This window comes from Mustela erminea, chromosome 2 (genome assembly GCF_009829155.1).
Source record: "Mustela erminea isolate mMusErm1 chromosome 2, mMusErm1.Pri, whole genome shotgun sequence".
Lineage (NCBI taxonomy): Eukaryota > Metazoa > Chordata > Mammalia > Carnivora > Mustelidae > Mustela > Mustela erminea.
The window spans coordinates 13,016,117-13,040,072 of NC_045615.1; the positions used below are offsets into that span (position 1 = coordinate 13,016,117).

Below are 23,956 nucleotides of genomic sequence, written 5' to 3' on the forward strand. Positions count from 1 at the left end.
ACTCTTGAGGTATTGGGGTGAGATGGGGTAACCCAGGATATCTGTAACACATTGTGGTAAGTTCTAAGCTCCTCACTCCTCAGCAGCCCTAGCACCTAGATCTCCAGGTTCCTTCTGGATGAAGAAGGACCAGCCCACTTTTACCCTCCCACAATTGTGAATAATATGGGGGCATCTCTTAAAAGACTCTGAAGTTAAAATTTGGAAGGAGTATGTGCAAATCCTTGATACCCAACTAGCTGAGTAATTGGAATCTTTTGTGAAAATCACACATGATCAGAGTTTGACAATATGGGATAAGGCTAACAAGCTACATGTCCTAAAATTTTCTTGCATATCCAGGTACTAGGTTTGACCTTGAGATATGGCTGCTGTACACTTTCTGCAGTTGTTCTGATAATCACATTTCAGCTCCAACTTTGTTTCCTGAGAACACTTAAAATGTTTCTGCAGCTCCATTTTATATGAATTGAAAGACCTTTCTGGTTGCCGCAAGCATAACTTTTCTGCTCATCTGTTTTGAGGAGGTAGAAGTTAAGTATACATTTGTTTTTTTATGTGTTACTTGTTCAGAACCACATTCTACGGAATGCCTTATTTCCTTTATTACTATTTCTGGAAAGGAAAGTTCTATGAAAATTGTTTTAGTTTGAATATAGCATAGTTTTATTATTTAGAGCTTATTTTGAAATATTCTGAGTTTAATTCAGATGTATGCCAGTACCTTCTAAAGTAAGGTAATAGAGACAGGTGTTCTGATCAGATGGCTAAGAGAAATTTCTAGAATATTCATATTCACAGATTCCTTATTAATTAGTGTCTTTGACTTAAATCTAACCAAAAGCTGCAGCATTATGCTTTGTACATTTTTATTAGATAGTGTTAACAAACCTAGTTACAAACAAAAAACTTAAAGCTCTTTGAAAAAAAAAAAAAAAAAGCATGGGGAAGGTACTTGGGGACCCTCTTGAGCCATCCTGTGGTGGTGTATATGGAAGACATCATAAAGGAAGAATTGCTTGAGGAATTTGAGTGTTGAGTATAAGAGTTCTTATTCTTACACTCAGGAACTGGGGGAGTGGCGATGAAGGACGTTTATATAGAACAGGAGCTTGTGCAGAGGTACAGAGGTATGAGCCTAAAGAATGTTTTGGGGGAAGTACAGATGATTTGAGAATGAGGATTTTTTATAGAATATCAGGGCAAAAAGGTGGGAGACCCGGTCATGAATGGCCACATAGGAAAAGTCAAAGTAATTAGACTTTATTCCATAAGTGAGGGGAAGTCATTGCTAGATTTTAGAGTGGAAGATGAGATGATCTGATGAGGTGTATGATGTGATGTAAGGCATAGAGTTAACTCTGTTTTGAGAGCAGGACGATTGTGAGACCTGACATTTCCATGGGAAATAACTGATTTTAAAAGGAATCAGACTACCGAGGACTAGAAAGGTTTTGGGCAAAGGGTATCTTAACTCCCTCCCTATTTACAAAGGAGAGCCATAGCCCTACTGGTAATGCTTTTCCCGTTAAAGGTTGGACTGCTCTTACGCACACAGTTCTTCCAGGACTCAGGCCTAGACTGAATCTTAGGCTGTGATATATTAGTATTTGTTCCACTTTAAATCTTCCTGGAGAGTTCTAAGGGAAGCTCCATGCCCTCCAGCTCAGGGTCTGTTCTCTGTTCATATGCAGCCTTGTACTTTCCCAGAGTGAGTTGGGATCCTCATTTTTTGCCCTCTCCAGGAAGGGAATCTTAGGGATAAGGTTTACATTTGGCCCAAGGATCTGAGTTTGTTTGGCCCAAGAATCATGATTTATTACTCCAATCCACCTCCAGGTTGCCTCACTTAGAGGTGCTCTCTATGAAGCTGGCACTCTATTTTTATAGATCTGTCAGAATGTGATCCTAGCTAGCTACATACATAGCAATGATAATACTTTATTCTGATGCCTAAAAGCAATAAAGGTTTTAATAAATATGCATTTAAATTTCAATTCCTGGTACTGTTGGCACCCTTTCCCTTGTATGCTTATTTTTAAAGCCAATTATATGTTTGCAGTATAACTTGCAGTTCAGTATTTCCCTTCCTTATAACAGATGTCAAATGAATTTCTTTTCCTTATTTTCCTTACAGAGGTTTTTTGATCTCAAAAATGTGTAAATTTACTTCTAACCCTTCTTTTTAACTTGAATCTCTTTAATTTGACTCTAGCAGACTTTTGTCCTTGGGGCATTTATTTCTGGCATTTCCATTGGAAGGCTTTTTTTCCCCCTCACAAATCACAGGACAGAGAGAAGTTTAAGTGGCAGGAAAAGGAAAACAGCGTGAAGAAGTTGTTGAAGACTGGGCGATTAGCAGGTATGACAGAGATGTCTGAGTAATAAGAGGCAGAAAGAGTAGCTTCGACAGTAGCTCTGGAACCACCACTTGGGCTATGATACATGGACTTTGATGTATCTAGTGTCAATAGTAAATTACTTGGTTAAATTAAGATCAGTGCTTTCCAAAGTGTGGTCCTGGCACTAGCAGTATCCCATCACTTGGGTGCTTATTAGAAATGCAGACTCTTCGGCCTTACCTCAGACTTACTGAACCAGAATCTCTGGAGGGTGGGGCCCAGCAAGTTTGAATTTCAAGATTCAATGTATTAGTTAGAATGTAGAGAAGATAGGCTCGCTAGGTCAACAGTGCTAGGAAATAATGCTTGTCATGTAACAGACTACCCTGTTTTGGAGAGTCTTTCTCCTGGAGACTTCTTTTTTGCTATCATAATCCTTGTTGGTAGCTCTAATTTCAATGAAAAAAATTCCAAAGACTTGACATTGTACTGAATGGAGTGTTTATGTGCTCTTGTTTTACTCAGTGTCTTTTGTTTTCTTAGCTTTAAGATCTCAGCCTTTCTCTGTGTTGGTTACACAGACAGTTTAACTATTACCTCTTTCTGTGTCTTTAGGCTCTTAATCCAGATTATACCTCTTTAGATTTCTATGTGGAAATGGTGTGTGTTAATTTAGGAATTGAAATTTACTTGAAAGATGTAAATAGGATAAAAGGAAGAGAATGGTAGTTGGAACAGAAGGCATGTTGGAAAACATTGAGTTTTCTTTTAAATTTATGATACGGAAATGCAAAATTCCTTAGAAATATAGTTAAATTATGTGATCTAACTAAAGCTAATATTTAAAAATTAGCTCCTTATCAAGACCCCTTTGACATGGGTCTTGGCTTTAAGTTTTTGAATCCTGACATCAAAAATAAGCAAAATAAACAAGTGGGGCTACATCAAACTAAAAAGCTTCTGCACAGCAAAGGAAACCATCAACAAAGTGTAAAGGCAACCAACTGGATGGGAAGAAGTATTTGCAAATCATATATCTGATAAGGGCTAATATCCAAAGCAAATAAAGAACTACAACTCAGTAGCAAAACAAAATCAATCCAATTTTAAAAATAGACAAAAGATCTGAATAGACATTTTTCCAAAGAAAATATACAGATGGTCAACAATACTTGAAAAGGTGCTCAGCATCACTAATCTTCAGGGAAATGCAAATCAAAACGACAATGAGATACTACCTTACACCTGTTAGAATGGCTGTTATTAAAAAGTCAAGAGAATAACCAATGCTGGCACAGATGTGTAGAAAAGGGAACCCTTGTGCACTGTTGGTAGGAATGTAAATTAGTGCAGCCACTGTGGAAAACAGTATGGAGGTTTTCCTCTAAAACTTAAATATGGAACTTGCCATTTGTGACAAGATGGTGGGACCTCGAGGGAATTATGCTAAGTGAAATAAGTTAGACAAAGACAGATACCATGTGATCTCTATTATATGTGGAATCTTAAAAAAAAGAAATACAAATTAAACATTATAGCCAACTCACAGATAACATTCATGGTTGCTAGAGGTGATGGGGTGGGGGTGGGAGGAAGAACTGGGTGCAAGGATCAAAAGGGGGGAAAAAAAAAACCCAAAAGAACTTAAATGAAAATATGAAGTCTTTTAGGAAATGTCAACCCAGGTTTTTGAATTAGCATTAAAAAAATAAGAGAGATGGCATGATGGAAAACATTCTTTAAATTTATGTTATGTAAAGGGAAAATTCCTTAGAAACATAGTTAAATTTCTTTACCTAACTAAAGCAAGTATTTAAAAATTAGTTTTGAATGGTTTAATAGCATAAAATTTAAAAGTAAACAGGGATATATAGTAAAAGGTTTTCCTCCATCTGAGGTACCCAGGGTTTTTTTGTTTGTTTGTTTTGTTTGTTTGTTTTTAAAGATTTTATTTGTTTATTTATTTGACAGAAAGAGATCACAAGTAGGCAGAGAGGCAGGCAGAGAGAGAGGGAAGCAGGCTCCCTGCTGAGCAGAGAGCCCGATGCGGGACTCGATGCCAGGACCCCTGAGATCATGACCTGAGCCGAAGGCAGGGGCTTAACCCACTGAGCCACCCAGGTGCCCCCCCAGGGTTGTTTACCTGCCCTTTTATACACACACACATGCACACATGCACACACACACACACACATTACAAATAGTTGCATACTACTGTACATTTTATAATAGACAATTGTATTTATTAACATCTTTGCCATCGTTACTGTGATATTGTGTGTATAAATGCCATACAAACATATGTCTACACATACACATCCGATCTTCCCACACATGTTAGTATAGCTATAGAATAAATTTTTAGACATTTATTGGTTGTATCAAAGAGTATGTGCATGTGCACTTTTGACTGATATTGGCAGAATTACCTTCCAAATGGCTGGAGCAATTTGGACTCCCATCAACAATGTTAGAAGGTACTTATTTCTCTACAGCTTTATCGACAAAAAGTTCCTGAATTTTTGCCAGTTTGGTTGGTAAAAAATACTTTCTCTGTGTAATTTTAATTATGTATAGTGTTGATCTTTTTTTTGGTTGTATTCCTTTCCTATGAAGTACTGATAGTTGTTGAATATTTTTCAAGGAATTTCTCTTTGACTTTGGAGATAGCTGTGGGCTTGGGAGATACCAAAATGAAAAAGTCACTCTGGGGTAGGTTTTTGTTTTTGTTTATAATTAAGATGGAAGACACTTTGATATGAAACATGCTGATGACGACGAGCCAGGGGAGAGGTGTGCTTATGAAAATAAATGAACCAAAGTGACTGTAGAGGATTTAGGGAGCTGGGAAATACCTATTTAATCAGAGATATTTATAGTGTGTGTGATACAATGATATCGTTTCTTGGTCTTCTCAGAATTCAGGTAGTTTGACTACAGAATTTACTATTTGAGAATAGATTTGTTTTCCCACAACATTTGTATTATCACTGCCAGAGTAAAGTGGAATATAAAAAAGGACTGACGTTTTGGTGTTATTTTGATTCTAGTAGGTATACACATATGTGGATCCAGTGTTCTTTATAAAGGCCCCTAGCTACTTCTCACTTCCACATTACTTTCAAGTCACTCGTCACTTTGTCTGGATGTCCCATGGCTTCTAATGGAAGGTCCACAATCGGTGCCTTAGTCTGAAGAAGGAGGTAGATACAGTGTTTCATACAAGGTTCTCAGTGACCCAACCTGTACGCAGAGTACCTGGAGCAGAGTTCAGTCAGATCTCAGAAGCAGATCTCGAGTGGACAGGAATGAAAACCACTGCAAGTAGTCTAATGAAAGTTTTTTATTTTCTTTTTTTATAAAGATTTTATTTATTTGATAGAGGGAGTGCACACACAAGACCAAGGCTCCATCCCAGGACCCTGGGATCACAGCCTAAAGGCAGATGCTTAACCAACTGAGCTACCCAGGCACCCCAAAAGATTTTTTTTAAAAGCTGTGTGTTAGCCATAATTGGGAACCCCTAGCCTCTTATCCTAAACGATTCCAAAGAGACCACACCACTTGTGCATCACCACTTACAGTGAACCCTTACTTTTTTATATCTGTGACCTGGCACTCTCCCTATGTAACCTACATGTCCTTGTTTTAACTCAAGATCTTGTTGAGTCTAAGGGGAGTGGGTGAGTGGGAGGAGGAGAGAAGAGAGGAACTCTGAATTTCCCTTTAAAGACCTCTCATACTACTACAGTGCGATGGTGTGAATACCATTATGAAATACTTATTTTGGGGGGAAACTTGAGAACTTCAAACTCAGATCGTGATAAGAAATTGAAGAGAAGGGGCGCCTGGGTGGCTCAGTGGGTTAAGCCGCTGCTTCGGCTCAGGTCATGGTCTCGGGGTCCTGGGATCGAGTCCCACATCGGGCTCTCTGCTCAGCAGGGAGCCTGCTTCCCTTCCTCTCTCTCTCTCTCTCTTTCTCTCTGCCAGCCTCTCTACCTACCTGTGATCTCTCTCTGCCAAATAAATAAATAAAATATTAAAAAAAAAAGAAATTGAAGAGAAAATGAGTTTAATTACTTGTTTAAAAAATATTTCATTTTGGAAGCACTTACAAAAGTTAAACTGTAAATTGAGAGTGAACAGTTTAATAGCGATCCAAAAATAAATAAATAAACAAAACCAGCCACTCAGTTTTACTTTATCTTAAACGTTAAATGCTCGTCTGGTTCTAGGACTGAAAAGGACTAACTCATCTTTCTAAAAGCTTTCTAAAAGCATATGTGTTGAATATATAATGACAGTGCTTCTTCTGTGGCTCTGAAGAACGGATTTTGTTACTTTATTGTCAGAACTTTTACGTAAGAAGTATGATCAGGGATTTCCCATGCAATCTAGAATTGAGAATTCAGATGGACGCTTGAGCTTTTTACCTCAAATTTCCCTTTCCCTTCTCTCATTGTGTACTAAATAGGTGAAATTTTTAAAAGTGAGAATTGAATTGTTTTCTCATATTTATTGTGAAATGGCAGAAAAATGGAAAGGATCATTTAAGATAGTTGACTTGGCTAGATAGAAAATACTCCTCTCTGTCTTGTTTCCCTGTCCTCCTTTTCACCTTGATTTAAAAAAAAAAAATTAGACACAAATACAAAGTCCAAAACTAATAGATTTAGGATAAATTAAAATTCAGGTAGAATTTAAGTGTCTTAACTTACTTATATAGCCTTTGACACCAAATATTTGTAATATTTGAAAAATGGTATTTTATATTTGGTCTTGTCGCATGAATATTCTCACTAAATTCTAGAAGTCAGGTATTCATTCTTGAAGAAGAGTTGATTTGAACAGCTAGTGGTTTTCCTGTGAAAGTGGAAGGGGAGAGCTCTGTACATTTGAAACTGTTTAAAGACAAGGAGGGGGAGGCCTGGGTGGCTCAGTTGGTTAAGCCACTGCCTTCGGCTTGGGTCATGATCCCAGAGTCCTGGAATCGAGTCCCATGTCAGGCTTCCCCTGCTTTGCAGGGAACCTGCTTCTCCCGCTCCCTCTGCCTCTCTCCCCCTGCTTGTGCTCTCCCTCTCTCTATCAAATAAATAAATAAAACTTTTTTTTTTTTAATAAAGACAAGAAATGTTTGATGATAAGAGTTTTATAAAAGTTCCATCAGTGGAACAGTGAAAAGCCACTGTTTTTACTTGACTTTGAAAACATGACTGCAGGGATAAACCTTTTAGCTTTGAACACCAGGAGTATTTTTCACAGAAAGAAGTGTGTGCTGCCCCCTCCCCACACCCACTTCCCAATCTATCCTACTAAATTGAGAAATTACTTGGCAAATGAAAAGGCACTACTCTTTGAAGGTAGAAATTTATCTTATTCTTGCTTTTGAATTGTGGTTTCTGTTTTAAAGCACACAGTACAATAGGAGATATTCATTAGGGTGATTGTTATTAAGAAAAGGTTAATGTGTGCACTCTGTTGTAGGGCAGGGAAGATGTGCTGCACAGAAGCTTGCTTTCAAAATAGGTCAACAGGAAAAGTTTTTGCTGGGAGAGTGTTTTAATTCTGAAAGGAAGAAGAGACCTCAGAGATAATCTAATCAGCCTATCCTTGTTTTAGAGCCTCCAAACTGACTGAGACTTGGCCCTTGGCAAACTGCTGATGCGGGACACTTGGCTAGTTGGTGTAGTGGCAAAGCCTGCATTGGAGCCAGGGCTTCTTACTCATAGTAGCTCCTCACTGTACAGTGCTCATAAGCCACAGCCCCTAAATATTTACCCAGGTGCAGTCCACCTGGGAACTCCGCATTACTACCTCTCAACGAGCAGTGCTGGAAAGAATAGACATGTCTCTGAATCACTTGTACTCACTGTAGTGTGAACTGCAAAAGGTACCTACATGTGGCTTCGACTGTGTTCCACATTATTTGATATGTTGTCATCTTTGCACTGTTTCTAATTAAAAGTACTAGTTCATTTCTCATTTCTAATTAAAAATGCTAGTTCCTTTCTAGTTTTAAATACTCCATTTTATATCCTCTTGAATTCAAAAGAGGTGTTTTACATTTCTAAGTAAAGAGCTATCTTTGACTAGCCTTTTGTTGTTAATTTCCAGTTCCGTGACTTGTGTTGGTTTTACTTTTGGAATATGTTGAGATTTTCTTCACAGTGGTCAAGTCTGATGACAGGGCCTTCAGAGAGCCTGGGACATGTGACAGTAGAAAGAAAAGAAGCAGCACTGAAATCAAGATACAGATTCCCCCAAAGGCTCACATATGTGGCATGTGGGGGCAACACAGCCTTCACTCCTGAGAGCTGCAGGAGAGAAGCTGTGTTGTCAGATGACAGGTGTTAGTTTTAGCACAGGAAAGTGAAGGAAATGTTCACAAGAGACTTATGGGTGTTGGATTCTCCTGTGATCCTTCATGTTTCAGACCATGTGTGGCCGGCCCTGTCTTTCATATGAGCTCATGAAAATAGGTTGTAACACTCTTGGGTCATACTTTTCTTTTCCTCAAAACTAGATAGAAGTTTGCTCCATTGATTTGTCACATGGAATGTTGTTCTGGAAAAGTCTGAGGCCAGCTTGATTTCTTTCCCTTGATTTCTTGAGGTGCTTGCTTTTTCTGCATTCATGTTTGAAGAAATCTTTGTAGTCTGTCTTTTCCTTTCTCTTGAATTGACAGTAATGTGTGTGGGCGGGGGGGAGACACAAAATGGCAAATACATTAGGTTATTGACCTGTAAGCCCCATTTACTAAATCTTAAAGTGATGAGAACTCTGGTGTTTCTGTATATTTATTCCTTTACTTGTGTAAGGTCCATGGGTGTCTGCAGAGATGCAAAGAATTATTCTAGATATGGGCTCTGTTGTTGCATTCCTCTGAAGTGAAGTGAAGTTAGCCCTTTCAGGCTTCCCTTTGGGTAGGCTCTAATTGTGACCTGATGATCCAGACTAGCCCGGAACCAACAACTGTACCTCAAACAGTTACAAACAGCATGATTCCATTCTAGGATTAATCCCTTATAATTAGTACTTCCCAGTGTTTAGAATCTGATTTATCTTCAATAGTAGGACCTTTCATTAATCATACACTTCCTGAAGTTGTATTCAGTAGGGATTAGAACCCTAAGAATTACGACCCTAGAGTTTTCTCTGGGACTGAGAGGCAGCAGATTTTAGTGCATGGATCATGGGCTTCAGAGTCAGCCCCACCCCATGTCAAGTCACCGAGTTGCCTCTAATTACTTTGGTTCAGCACAGTTGCTTGGCAAAATAGAGATTAAAGCAGCCATCTTACTTGGTTGTTGTAAGGAGTGCAGATAATATTTGTAAATTATGTTGCACAGTGTCTGTCATGGGTTTGGTTAAGCTGTAGTAATTTTCATTTGTAAATTTGGTAGCTGTTATATTTTACATTTTAAGAACACTGAAATTTGGACATGTTAAATCTAGTTAATGCCACTTATACATGGCTATGTTATATGTTGGTTAGTGTTTGACATAAGCAAATTACTGTAGTCACACTCTAGTTTATTACCCTATGCTAACTGGGACTGAGCTTTGAAATGGCATAATAGTTGATTAGCTCCTTGTTTTAACTCTTGAGCACTGGGGATTCATAAGTTTATGGCTTCAGGAGAGTAGCCTCTTTATATTCTGCAATCTTTTGTCAAGCCCTCTCACTTTATAGCAACACTTGCAAGCTAGTCTTGAGTGCAGTGTTAAATCGCTGACTGGGGCTGAGGATAATCTAAGTACGACCCCTGACAAGCTAAGTCATCATAGAAGCCAGCAGCGGACACTTCTCTGGTGGGGCTTAACTTGGATTCTCCTCTCTGTGCCTACAAGACTAGCTATTCAAAATAGTTTTACCTGCTTCCTTGAGAATAATGGTGCCTCTGTTCGCCTGTGGCCCCCTCAGTCTGAGTATATCCCCTACCTAGGGCTAATATAAAGATACTTAAATTTTTTATGCACAGCACTTTACAATGTGTTTTCATCGTCATTATCTCAGTTGATCCTCACAGCCCATTGAAGTGTCTTCACTTTACACGTGAAAAAAACCATGAAGTCTCTATGGAGTTAGAAAGACTTACTCCAGATTGCGTTTAGTGAAACAGCCCAACTCACATGTATGGTGGTGTGGACACTGGATTTTGTGTTATTCAACATTGTCTGAATGCTGTTCTGTTCAAAATATAAAAAATTCTATGTGGGTTTTTAGATTTATTTATTTGAGGTGAAATATGTACATAACATAATAATTTCAAAGAGAACAGTTCAGTGAGACCTGGTACAGTCACCGTATTGAGCAACAACCATCACTTCAGTTGAGTTCCAAAACCTTTTTGTCACCCTGAAAGGAAACCCATTAAGCAACTGTTCTTATTTATCTCCTTCCTGCCCGCACCTGGCATCCACCATTTTGCGTTCTGACTCTATGGATTTAGCTATTTTGAATATTTTGTGTAAATGTGATCTTTACTGTTGAATTTCTTTCACTTATGTTTTCTAGATTCATCCACATTGTAGCATGATTGAGTATTTCATTCCTTTTTATATGTGAATAATTTTCCATTGTATGGATATACCACATTTTGTTTAACCATTTATCTATTGATGGATATTGGCGATTTCCACCTTTTGCTGTTGTGAATAGTGCTACTATGAACATGCATGTACATGTTTCTATTCTGTTACACAGCACTCTGTCCTAGATTCTTACCTAAGGCACCCATATGTCCATAAAAAGACTTGTATAAGAATGTTTATAACTGCTTTATTCATAATAGCCCAAAGTTAAAAGTATTCTGTATCTTGATTGTGGTCTTGATTACATGGGTGGGTATATGTAATTGAATTGAAACCCAAGATCTATTTAATTTCACTATATGTAAATTTTACCTTATTTTAAAAGGTGAGCACAATAGAGTAAACCATGAACCATAATTTAAAAAAAATTCTAGCTGTTGTATTATCTTTGTCCATTCATGCTACTATAACAAAATACCACAGACTGGGTAGCTTATAAACAACTGAAATTTATTTCTCATAGTTCTGAAGACTGGAAGTCTGAGATCAAGGTGCTGGCATGATTATATTTTGGTGAGGGCTCTTTTCCTGATTTAAAGCAGGCACCTTGGATTCCTGGCTGGCTGTCAGTGGAGCATGCAACTATTGGGGGTTTGTGGGTTCAAGCCCTGCATTGGTGTACAGATTGCTTAAAAAAACCTGGAGCGCCTGGGTGGCTCAGTTGGCTAAGTGTCTGACTCTTAATTTTGGCTCAGGTCATGATCTCAGGATTGTGAGGTTGAGCCCCATGTCCGGCTCTGCACTGGGCATGGAGCCTGTTTAAGATTCTTTCTCTCCCTCTCTCGCTCACCCCCTCACTCTCTAAAGAAAATTTTTAAAACGTTGAGCCGCTGCCTTCGGCTCAGGTCATGGTCTCACAGACCTGGGATCAAGCCCCACATCGGGCTCTCTGCTCTGCGGGGAGCCTGCTTCCTCCTCTCTGCCTGCCTCTCTGCCTACTTGTGATCTCTGTCTGTCAAATATATAAATAAAATCTTTAAAAAAAAAAAAAAATATATAGTAGGCACTTTTGCTGTGCGCTTACATGGCAGAAAGGGTGAGGGAGCTCTGTGGGGTCTCTTTTATAAGAGTGCTAAATGCAATCATGAAGATTCCATCCTTGTGACCTAATCACCCTCCAAAGGCCTGACATAATACTATTACCTTTAGGGGTTAGGATTTCAACATAATGAATTCTGGGGGGGGACACAAGCATTCAGAAACAGCATGGGGGCACCTAACTGGCTCAGTTGGTACAGCTTGTGACTCTTGATCTCAGGGTTGAGTTCAAGGCCCACCAGGGGTGTGGAGCCTACTAAAAAAACGGAAACAGCATGTATTAAATATTTTATTTAATTTTTTAAAAGATTTATTTTAGAGAGAGCGTGCTAGTGGGTAGGAGAGGAGGGAGGTGCATAGGGATAGGGAGACAAGCAGACCTGCTGCTAAGCAGGGAGCCCAACGAGGGGCTCAATCCCAAAATCCCGAGATCATGACCTGAGTCCAAATCAAAAGTCAGATGCTTGACCTGACTGAGCCACCCAGGCACCCCAGCATGTAGTAAATAAACAAGGAGAATAAGAGTGGAAGCAGATTGTTGCAGTAACTAACCTAAATAAGAAATGATGGCTTGGCTCAAGATGATAACAGTAGAGATGGTAAGAAGTGGTCAGATTCTGGAACATTTTGAAGGGAGAGCTAATTTGGTCTGCTGATGTGATATGGTGGTAGACGTGAGGGAAAGAAAATTTTCAGGGATGACACTAAGGTTTTTGATGACATGGAGTTCCTGTATACTGTGCTGAGACAAAGACTACAAGGAACAGGTCCTTAGGGAAGATCAGGAATTTGGTTTGGAGTACTCAGAGATGCCTGTGTGATGTTTGAGAGAATCTGTTGAGGGACCTACTTGTGATATAGGAGGCTGGGGACCAGAGGTCTGATCCAGACTAAAAATATAAAATTTGGAGTTATCAGCACAGGTAGTAATTAAAGTCCTGAGACTAAAAACTTCCCCAAGGGAGTGAATGTAGACAGTGAGGCCTGGGACACTTTAACTTTTAGAGGTTAGGTAGTTGAGAAGAATCTAACAAAGGGGAGTGAGAAGGCCTGGCCAGTGGATAGAAGAAAAACTGGAAGGATACGGTGTTTTGGAAGTGAAACGTGAAAAATGTTTCATAGAAGAGAGATTAGTGGTCTAAGTCAAATATTATGGAGACCAACTATTGACCATTAAATTTAGTTTTGTAAAGATTCTTGATGACCTTGATGTTTTGCTGCATGTTGAGGGTGAGCACTTGGTGTGTGGGCTCAGGAGAAGGTGGGAGGGGGTCAGGTGGAGGTGGTGAGTAATGGGAAAAAAGTCACAGCCTGTTTGCTTACAGAAATTATCCACAAGAGAGGAAGAATTTGATGAAGCAGGAGCGAGATGGAGGAGTGCTAGAGCTGCAGCCTTGAGTTGGTAAGAGAAGGAGAGATCAGAGGTAGAGTGAAGCAACTGGCATTCAATCCAGACATACAGGAGGAAAAGGAGAGTATAAGGATACACTGTAAGTCAGTGGGTAGATGATGAGGTAGGATCTGAAGGAAGTTCTGTTTGCCGAGTGAAATAGGAAGCAGCTGAGAGGGAGGATGGGGAAGAAGAGGTTACAGGGTTTCAGAGAGAGAGAGATGATGGATTAAAGAACCATAGTTTGATTAGAGGGCCACTCTAAAGGTCCCATTTGAGATGAGTGATGAAGGTTTTCTCCTACCATGCTAAATTGTCTTGGGGTTTTCATGAAATGGACAGAAAATTGTATAGAGGAGTGTTGGGTTTTTACTAGCCAAGGACCATGAGATGAGAGAGGAAAGTGATTATTAACAGTGGACTATGAGACCTAAGCTAGGGTGTGAGGGTGAAAGTGGGGTAGGACAAATGAAAAGGTATTAGGATCCCTGATTTGAAGGACCCCTTGAGGTTGAGGAATTGTTGGAGCCAGCATTTACATACTCACTTTATTCTGGCTTATTTCTTATTAGTTTAATTGGCCTCATATTAATTGATACAGCCTTAAGGGCTTGAATGATTGCCTGACTCTAAGTTTACTTTTCTTCTCCACTGATGAATGAAACAACTGCCATTTTATGTGAAAACTGAAATAGAAAATGCAGTCTAGTTTTAGTATGAACTGTGCATGGAAATAGCTGTGCCCTCCCTAGTTAGCAGTATTGAAGTTTCAAGATGAAATGAAATATCTTCACCAAATTTAAACTGGTTAACATAAAATCAGTGGTAGAACTACAGTACGACAGCTTTGCCGTGTGGAGAATCATGATCTTACAATGATGTAACATCCTAATGCCCAGAAACTATAAATATGTTGCTTCACATTCCAAAAGAGACTTTGCAGATGTGATTCAGTTAAGGATTTGAAAATATAATGATTATAATGGATTATCTAGGTGGGCCTGATGTAATCACATGAGGGCCTTATAAGTGAAAGAGGAAGCCTGAAGAGTTAGAGAGAGATCTGAAGATACTACACTGCCAGTGATGTTTGGTTTGGATCTGAAGATACTACACTGCCAGTGATGAAGGGGGAGGAAGGGGCCTTGAGCCCATGAGTGCATGTGATTTCTAGAAGCTGGAAGAGGCAAGGGATTCTCCCCCCTTAGAGTTTCCAGAAGGAAGAGTTGGCTTTGAACTCAACCATTATGACTCCCAGACCTTAAGATAGGCTAACCTCCAGGTCATCTGCACTTGATCATAGCTTGTTGGAGTTGTATTGCATCTAATTAAGAAGTAGGACTGTCAGGAAAGAAGTTTCTTCATCAAGTACCCAAGGCAGATTTTGACATTCAAGTACCAGCCACAGTACCCTGTTTAGTACTCCATTATACTTAGAGTAGTAAAGCTGTTCTGGAGAATGATATATGAGACTATTACCCTGATATTTTTGAATAGATGTTAGAATACTAACATCTTTGCTTTTGCTTTGATTTGTATGCTCACTAAACAAACATTTGATTATAATTTGGCTTTCCTGTGTGACAAGTCTACATGGAAAGAATTCATTGAGCAAATGATTCAGTTATCTGGTTTCTTTTGATTATATATTGATTTCCATCATGATTTGTCTGTGGATGGGGTGGGTAAGTGGGAATACATTGGCCACAGGACTCTAATTTCTCTTCGTTCCTTAGCTGTTCTCATTTTCGCTTAACATTTTTGAATTGACATTCTGATTTTAGTTAGTCCATTGAAAGTCTGTCCATCCCTGGGAAATGGCTCTTTTCAATACACTTAATAGATTATTTTGCTGACGTTGTGAGGATTAGTTTTTTGATTCTTGGAAATTCAACAAGTAAATACAGTCTCAGAAGACTTCTTGTAAGAATAAGATGCTTTCCCCAAGTGACATTGCCCTGCTTCTGCAAAGCTGAGAAACATCAGTGAGTTTTTCTCAAGTTTGAATTTCTATAATTGAAAACTAGGAAAGTTGCAAACATTAGGTTTTAGGATTAAAAAAAAAATTTAACACGTACTTAGATTGGAAAGATAGACCAAAAATAAGGTGAAGTATAGCATAATTAAGTTTAGAGTTTTGTATTATATCATTTTTTACAAATACCAAAGTGTAGGATATAGAATACAAAGAGGTTTATAGTTTCTGTCAAGTTTATTGGAAGTCAGGAGGAGAGTCCCAGAGAAGCAGCAGTGTCAGATGGCACTGATAAAACATGGAAGTTAATTACTAGAACTAAACATTTTAAGAGGGTCCTGGGCATTTTTTGAGGGACATTGGTAACTGAAGAGTGATCAAAATGGTAAAAAACATGTAGACAGAAAGTGATATAGAGCAGTACACTGAAATAGGACTCTTTAACCCAAAGAGGAATTTATGATTGAGGAGCGGAGCACAGTAGTTGTTTTTACAGGTATAGAATGTGTACTGCTGTTAAAGCACAGGGATTTCTGCAGTTATATCTAGAGGTAGAACTAGTGACAGTAGGTAGAAATTGCTGAAAGACAAAATTTTGAGGCCATGTACCCATAGCAGGTGTTGGATCACCTATACATCTCTCTGCCCTTTCCTCCTCCCTTCCTTCTAAGGGAATTTTTATTTTATTTAAGTAATCAGCCCTTTCTGCCTATGTTTATTTATCAAGAGCGGCAAACCCCAGCTCCAGGGGGACAAATGATCATTCTCAATCATGATGGACTCATTTCCTTGCCAGTGATTGGACAGGCATAATTTTGGCCAATAAGATGTGTGCTAGGGGTCTTCAGACACAGAAATTCCTCTCTGATAAGAAGATTCAGAAGGGGAAGAAAAAATCTTTTTACATTGGACATTACTATATCTGCATGTGAAGCCTGGAATGATGGGAGCCATCTTGAAACCATAAGGAGAGCTAAACCAGCATGCTAATGGCAGAGTGAAAATGAATAAAGGAGCCTAGGCCTTTGATGTTGAAGCACCAGAATAACAAACCGCTGGAGATTTGTGACCTTGGAACTTATTATTAGCAATGGAAAAAAAAAAGTTGGCCTTTACTTGACGTGATTAATGTAACATTTTTAATTTTTCCTAAATTGTATAGGACCAAAATGATTTCCAGCAGAGCTGCTCTGAAATGGAAAAGATTTTCCAAAGAAGCAGCCTTTTTGCCCTCTGAAAATGTTTAACCAAATGCTGAATAAACACTTAATAGACTTGGGTTTCCAGCATTAGTGAAAAGTCTGGACAAGATGATCTTAGATTCTTTCTCACTGAAAGATTCAGGCTTTGCCATTCTAAAAACAAAATAATGGAGCAGTCCACAGAAGATGTTGGGATCCACTTAGCTTCTCCATTTTGTGCCTTCTTTGCTCTCCTAGGATTACTGCTTTGAGGAATGAATGTGGAGCATTGTTTCTCGTCACCTTACAGAGCCCATTTTCCTTTTTCCAAATATGTGGTCTATTGCTTTCTAGTTTCTATATTGTGCTTTAGTGTAAAAGACATTTTTGTTGTTTAGGTGCACTGATTTATGGAGAGAAGAAAGTATTCTAAAGTAGATGTCAGAAGTTGTTTTTTACCCTGGTTAAAGAATCTTGATCTTTTTATTTTTTCCTTTTGGAAGATGGACCAAATGTTCTAGTCTTATTAATAGAGAGGATGTTGTAGAGACACATTGAAATGATAATGCTTTGGAAAGTAATAGTAGTGGAAGCATTTATTAGAAATATTTTGTACTATTTGAGTTTCTAGGTTGGAAATACATTATTGGAGGTCAAAATAAGTACTTCATTATTAAATTGATATCTCTATGCTTTGAATTTCAAGATGATAATGAGAAACTAAAATAATTTTAAAAACAAAAATGAAATAAAAATGAGTCGTTATACATTGTTGGCATTATCAGAAACATCAGGTTTAATCATTTACAGTGTTTGATTGACTTGTCTTAGATCAGAAATAAAGGCAAAAAAAGTTTAAATTCAGATTTTAATTCCTATCATGACCCAAAGGTAGTAAAGAAAGAGAGGGACTGTCAACATGATATTGTGAAGCTGCTGCTGCTGCTGCTTCTTCTTCCTTTTTTTTTTTTTTTTTTTAGTTTTTTTTTTTCATAAAACATGTTTGGCTTTATAAGGAAATCAAGAAAATAAGTTAACATACCTAGTTTTAATGTGCTCTTACACATTATCCATTATCACAACATTTCAGAAATTAGAAGATGAACTCCAGAGTAAACAAATTTGTCCTCTGGCATGGTAACAGAACTGGTAGTTTTGTGAGGTTCTTTTTTACCTCCTTGTTTTAGATTCTGTTTCCCTCCCCCGCTCAACTCTCCCCAAGATCCATTCTGGTATTAAGTTAATTAATTAAATTAATTCTGGTATTAATTCTGGTATTAAATCTTTTTTCTGTCCAACTCCAGATTCCTTCATTTTCTTGCCTAGCAGGATATATATTTTCTTAAACCATGGCTAACCCTGAGTATTAGTCAATAGGAGAAAATTTGTCTTAGGTCTTCCCTGTTTCTCTTTATGTTTTATATTTCAGATATAACTTAATGGGTTTTTTGTCTTTGTGCTGTCAGGCAGCCATATTGATCTCCACGTCTGTTTCCTGATTACACCTTCACCAAAATTTATCAATTGTATTTCCTGCCTAGTAACCTCCTGTTTTGTGGTGATTAATCATTTACCCAGCTATTGGTAGGTTACCACTTCTCCCACCCTTTTTTATTTAAAAAGCAAATCTGAAAATGCCTGAAGACCTATTTTGGCCTTGCTGCGCCCCGTAAATTGCACCATGGATGTTAGTGGCCTATGTTAGGGCCTACAGTACTTGGGTGGCAGGGGTTGGGGGGGATTTGCTTTTGCCTTCCCCTCTTGCTGCTTCCCACAGTAGTGGTTGTCTTGCCTCAGGTCTTCAGCCCATATACTCAGGGCCATTTTCACGGGCAGTGCAGAGGGTCCCACACTGGCTTTAATGTTTTCCCATTGTTACCTTGCAAGTCTTATTTATTTATTTATTTTTACAAGGGCCTTGCATTTCCCTTACAATGTACACCCTGGAAATTATGTAGCCATCCTATGCGTTAAGCTCTTACTCATTACCTGCTTTCTCTCTTCCATTTGCTTCCAGCTTTCCTTATGGGCTTCCTGTGCTGCCTGATTGCTCACCAGTTTCTGCTCACCCCACTTTACCCACCTTGCCATCCCCTCTCATGTTTTTAACTCTTTTCCCTTCCTAACTTCTCTTCATTTCAGCTAACCCTGAAGTGCTTTCTTGGACTCACAGGGTTTGGCTTTTATAATTACTTGGTCAGTTTGTTGATCAGTTATAGTATTCTCTTGAGCTTTGACGAAAACTTTTATTCAAATTCTGTTGAGGAGCCCCTGTAATAATTTTCTCCAACTTCTACCTGTGACCTCTGTACTTCAGAAAACATATGAATTATGTGCTTGTTTCTAGTCAGTTGTGTTCTGTGTTTAATTGAGGTATAACTGTCTTCATATTGAGTTGCCAGAGAGATGGTCTGGAGTCCATCAGAGGTTAAGGGTAGAAACTTAGCTTTATCAGTATCCTGGTCTGCTATTTTGCAGATGGAGTAAAATGAGTAAACTAAATGATCTATTCTCTAGATAACAGAATAACATTAAAGTTTTTTTTTTTCTTCCTTGAATGATTATACTATAGAAATAGAGTTTTAGATATAAATGCCAGGAAATTAGAATCAATTCTGGTAGGGGCGATAGAAAATAAGTTAAAATATGATATAATGTTAGCAGTAAGTTATGCTAGGAAGAAAAGTCATGCAGGACAAGGAAGGGGCTCTGGGTTGATGGGATGGGATGGTAGGAAGGGCTGTTTGATTTTTAGACAGAGTGGTCAGGGTAGCCTCCCTGAGCAGATACCTTACTGAGATGAAGTAGGATGGCTATGACAACTATGAAGGAAGAACAGCCCCAGAGCAGAGACTACAACTTCACATTTCTTCAGGAGATTCAGTTCCTTTGAAAATGTAAAATATAGGGGCACCTGTGTGGCTCATTGGGTTAAGCCTCTGCCTTCAGCTCAGGCCTGAGATTGAGCCCCGCATTGGGCTCTCTCTTCAGCGGGGAGCCTGCTTCCTCCTCTCTCTCTGCCTGCCTCTCTGCCTACTTGTGATTTCTGTCTGTCAAATAAATAAATAAAATCTTAAAAAAAAAAAAAAAAGAAAATGTAAAGTATAGAGGATACATATCTTGTGATGTTCAGGGATCTCCTCAAACTCTTGCGCACTTTAAGTGTTTGATCAGCATATGTATCAGCCAGTAAGTATTTCTGTTCTTAGGTCCAGTTTGGGGTTGGTGATGGTATTGAAGAAACTTCATCAGTCTTTGCCTTTTAGCAGATAGCCTTCATGCATTTTGTCTATGTTAGTTGATTGTCCAGTAGGAAGTAGAAAAGCAGATTAGAGTATTTGTTAAAATAGAATTTTCTCATTTAAAAAAACTTCATAATGACTAGGATTTTTTTTCCAGTTTAGCTTTATAACGGAAGCTTAGGTTCTGCAATCAGAAAGTTGTTGGCAACTGAAAACAAATTGTCAAGAAAAATACTGTAAATATTTTTATTTGTGTGTGGGACATATACTTTTATCATTTAAATTTTAGAGTGTTCATGAACTTGTTTATTTTATTACTAAATAATGCGTATAATTGGGTGTTTATTTTTCCTGCCTTACTTTTTCTCTGGGAAGCTGACATCGTCATCATTAAAACTTTTCAAGATTATGCCAAGAGGCTCTTTATTCGAGGGAACTTGGGAGTAGATTACTTGCTGCCTTATGGGGTGTTTCCAGAAAATTTTCCAAAAAATGTTACTTTAATTTTGAGTTCCTTACTGATAATTCTGTTATGCCATTTTTGTTATTTGGAAGTAGTTTGTGTTTTTCTGACTTTGATAAGAATGATAACAAACCTGTTATTTAATAAGTATATAGCTGGTGTTCGTCGATGCTCTGTGTTAGATAATAGCTATTTTAAGATTAGGTTTTCTTTGGGAGCCACGAGTATCATTCCATTGTATTTGTATTTTCATTTGGGTCTTTAATTCCCGTACTGTTAATATTTTTAGCATTTACTGAGCTACATATCTAATACTGTATAATATAGTCTGCTTAAACCAATCTGATTAGAAGAAACATTTATTTGGAAATATGGGAAAAATAGTGATAGATTTTGAATGCTTGCCAACAGATTAGGACTCCCACTAGTCAATTGTATTTGAAAGGATTATGTAAGACAGTATATATGAAAGTGCTTTGTAAACTCAAAGTTTTTGTCACATGCCAGTTGGTTTATCATCCTTGCACACTGTTGGTGGGAATGTGGATTAGTACAGCTGTGCTATGGAAAACGGTGTGGAGGTTCCTCAAAAACTGAAACATAAAATTACCATATGATCCAATAGTTCTGCTTCTGGGTATATACTCAGAAGAATTGAAAGCGTATTTATACACTCATGTTCATAGCAGTGTTATTCACAATAGTCATAAAGTGGAAGCAAGCCAAGAGTTCATTGACAGATAAAATGTGGCCCGTACATACAAATGAGTATTCTTCAGCCCTAAAAAGGAAGGATGGATTAAAAAGCAAACACATGACCCTGGAGGACATTATGCTAAGTGAAGGAAACTAGGCACAAAAGGACACAGACTGTCTTATTCCACTGGTGTGAGGGTCCTAGAGTAGTCATGCTCACAGAGACAGAACAGAGAAAGTGGCTCCTGGGGCAGGTGGGGAGGGACGCAGAATTTCGGTTTGCAAGATGCAGAGGATTCTGGAGATGGGTGGCAGTGGCACAACGGCGTGGATATACTTGATACCACCACACTGTACACTGTAAAAGTGGTTAAGATGGCTTAAAAGAAAAACTTAATTGTAAATTGTACCTCCAGAAAAAAAGGGAAACGTACCCTCTCTAGTTGGGAAGTGAGGAGTGAGTAGAGTTATCAGTTGAACAGAAAAGGCAGGATGTTGATAGTTGGGCTGTTAAAACTGAGTTGAGGGTTCATTGCACTAGCTTATTTACTTTTGTATACCTTGGAAGTTTTCCATAGTAAACACATTTTTAAATGATTGTCATTCAGTTTGAAGACTAAAATTATTCCACCAAGAGCTTCTAGTGGCTGCTATAACCCTTCATCACTAATGAGCATTTGCAGTGGAGAGAGCGGGACATGGCTAGTGAGGAACAGACCAAATAGTGAAGCTTTCTGACAGGAAGGATAATGTTTTTTTTTGTTGTTGTTTTGTTTTGTTTTTTTGTTTTTTGTTTTTTAAAGATTTTATTTATTTATTTGACAGACAGAAATCACAAGTAGATGGAGAGGCAGGCAGAGAGAGAGAGGGAAGCAGTCTCCCTGCTGAGCAGAGAGCCCGATGCGGAACTCGATCCCAGGACCCCGAGATCATGACCTGAGCCGAAGGCAGCAGCTTAACCCACTGAGCCACCCAGGCATCCCAGATAATGTTTTTTTCACAAAGAATGCTGAAAGGGGTGGAACTTGAGAGGGTAAGAGATCATGTAGGCAGTTCAAGTCTGTGAGTCCCTCTTATTGCCTGCCTTTTATAGCTCAGTTACTGACTGAGACCAGGAAAACACTAACAGTTTTTACTGTGCATTGGTATTCTTAATTGCTATGTCCTTCTCATGAGTCCAGATAGGCCGTACTTGTTGCCTGTATGGTCAGGAACTACCCAAACATGACACAGTTATTCAACACCTGTCAAGTTAATATTAAAAATATCATGGTCTCTACTTCATGGAGCATGAATTTGTTGTAGACATTTTTACATTAGATAGCATGATTTATTTTCAATGCTGGCACGATTTTCTATTTCTGTTTCAGTTCCAAACACGGACACTTTTTCCTGTCATGTTCAGTATGTGCCACCCAGTTATTAGAGCTTTCAATTGTTAGTCTGATCATCTCTTCTAGACAACAGAGTCCTATTAGCAGGACTGAGGCATCAAAGGCCTATAAACATCCTAATCTACTGTTACAAAAACTAGACATCAGAAAGCAGAAACATTCTGAAGTCTATACACATTAAATTTCAAGATGTACAAAATCTAATCTTTAAGCCATTTTAAAACAAAGGATGAAGCAGATGAGAATTTTTTCAATCAGTAACATTTAAAGTTTCTAGAGTTTTTACTCCTAGAGTTTTAAAGACACATAAAGTAGGGTATTTAATATAAGAATAATGAAAGTATGTTTTTATTTGCCTTGTATAGAAAATATCTAATTCAGCTTAATTATATGATGGCCTGATTTGGGACCACCACTCAGATCATTCTGTAGACATAAAAAAGATCTGCAGAGACCTGAAATATTAATAGCTCATGTCGGGGGAAATATATATATATATATACACACACACATATATATATATATATATTTTTTTTTAAATAAATCTTAAATTTGTTTCTAAGTCTGTACCAGTGTTTCTGGTGAAATATGGGTAGAACTATTAAATGTTGAACCCAGAAAATTTGACATCTTGCCCTACCTACCAGAATAAGGTGAAAATAGTTGGTACTTACCTTCATTTAATAGAACATAAGTATGATAAATTACTGCTAAAATCTATAAGTGTGGCAGCCATTGACTTTTAGCATTTGCTAAAATTATCAAAAATGGAAGAATAGCATATTTAACAGTTTCAAAATGAATAGTCTATGTAAAGCATACATATAATAATGTGCAAGATTTGATGGCTAGTGTAATATGAGATGTCATTGACTTATATTCTTTGTAACAGAGTAGTCATACTTTTCAATGGAATGTACATATTACCTGGATGTCAGCTGTCTAGTTTTTATAATTCTAGTATGGAAGAACTAGACCACTACCATGTACCCTGTGCTAAGCGCAGAGAACGGCAGTGTCATCTAAGCATTGTATCTGTGGACTAATCAAATTGCAATTGGGCATTTGTTTTAAGAAAATTCTGGAGTTCATAAGTATTTCATCACTACAGGAGAAAATAAGGCAAGTCTGTAAATTAAATTGAAGCCATTTCAAATTATACTTCTAATAGAGAATATTAAATACGATTACATTCTTACACTGTTGTGATTAACTTTTCATCAATCTGTTTTCTTCCAAGACTGATTTGTCTTTGTGCAGGTTTTGAACACCTACTGTGTATAAAACGGTAAGCTGAATACTGAGAGAAGTAGAAGTTAGAAGAATCAGTGACAGCTTATGTTTTCAAGCTTAGGCTAGGAGCCATTTCAGAAGCTGAATACAGGCTTCCTTGTTTTACCATACTTTTACTTTATTGTACCTCTCAGATATGGCTCTTTTTTTTTCTTTTTTTTCCTTCCTTCCTTCCTTCCTTCCTTCCTTTTTCTTTTTCTTTCTTTTCTCCCTTTCATTCTTTCTTTCTTCCTTTCTTACTAATGGTAGGTTTGTGGCAGCCCGGCATCAAGCAAGCCTTTGGGTGCCTTTTTTCCAACAGCATTTGCTCACTTTGTGTTTCTGTGTCACATTTTTGGTAATTCTTA

The 23,956-nt window shown here is 38.1% G+C and overlaps 1 protein-coding gene across 1 annotated transcript in view; it reads left to right on the top strand.

Annotated features, from left to right (window-relative positions):
- The window catches only part of XKR6 (XK related 6), a 299,312-nt gene that overhangs the window by 58,718 nt on the left and 216,638 nt on the right, over positions 1 to 23,956 (top strand). The window lies entirely within an intron of this gene.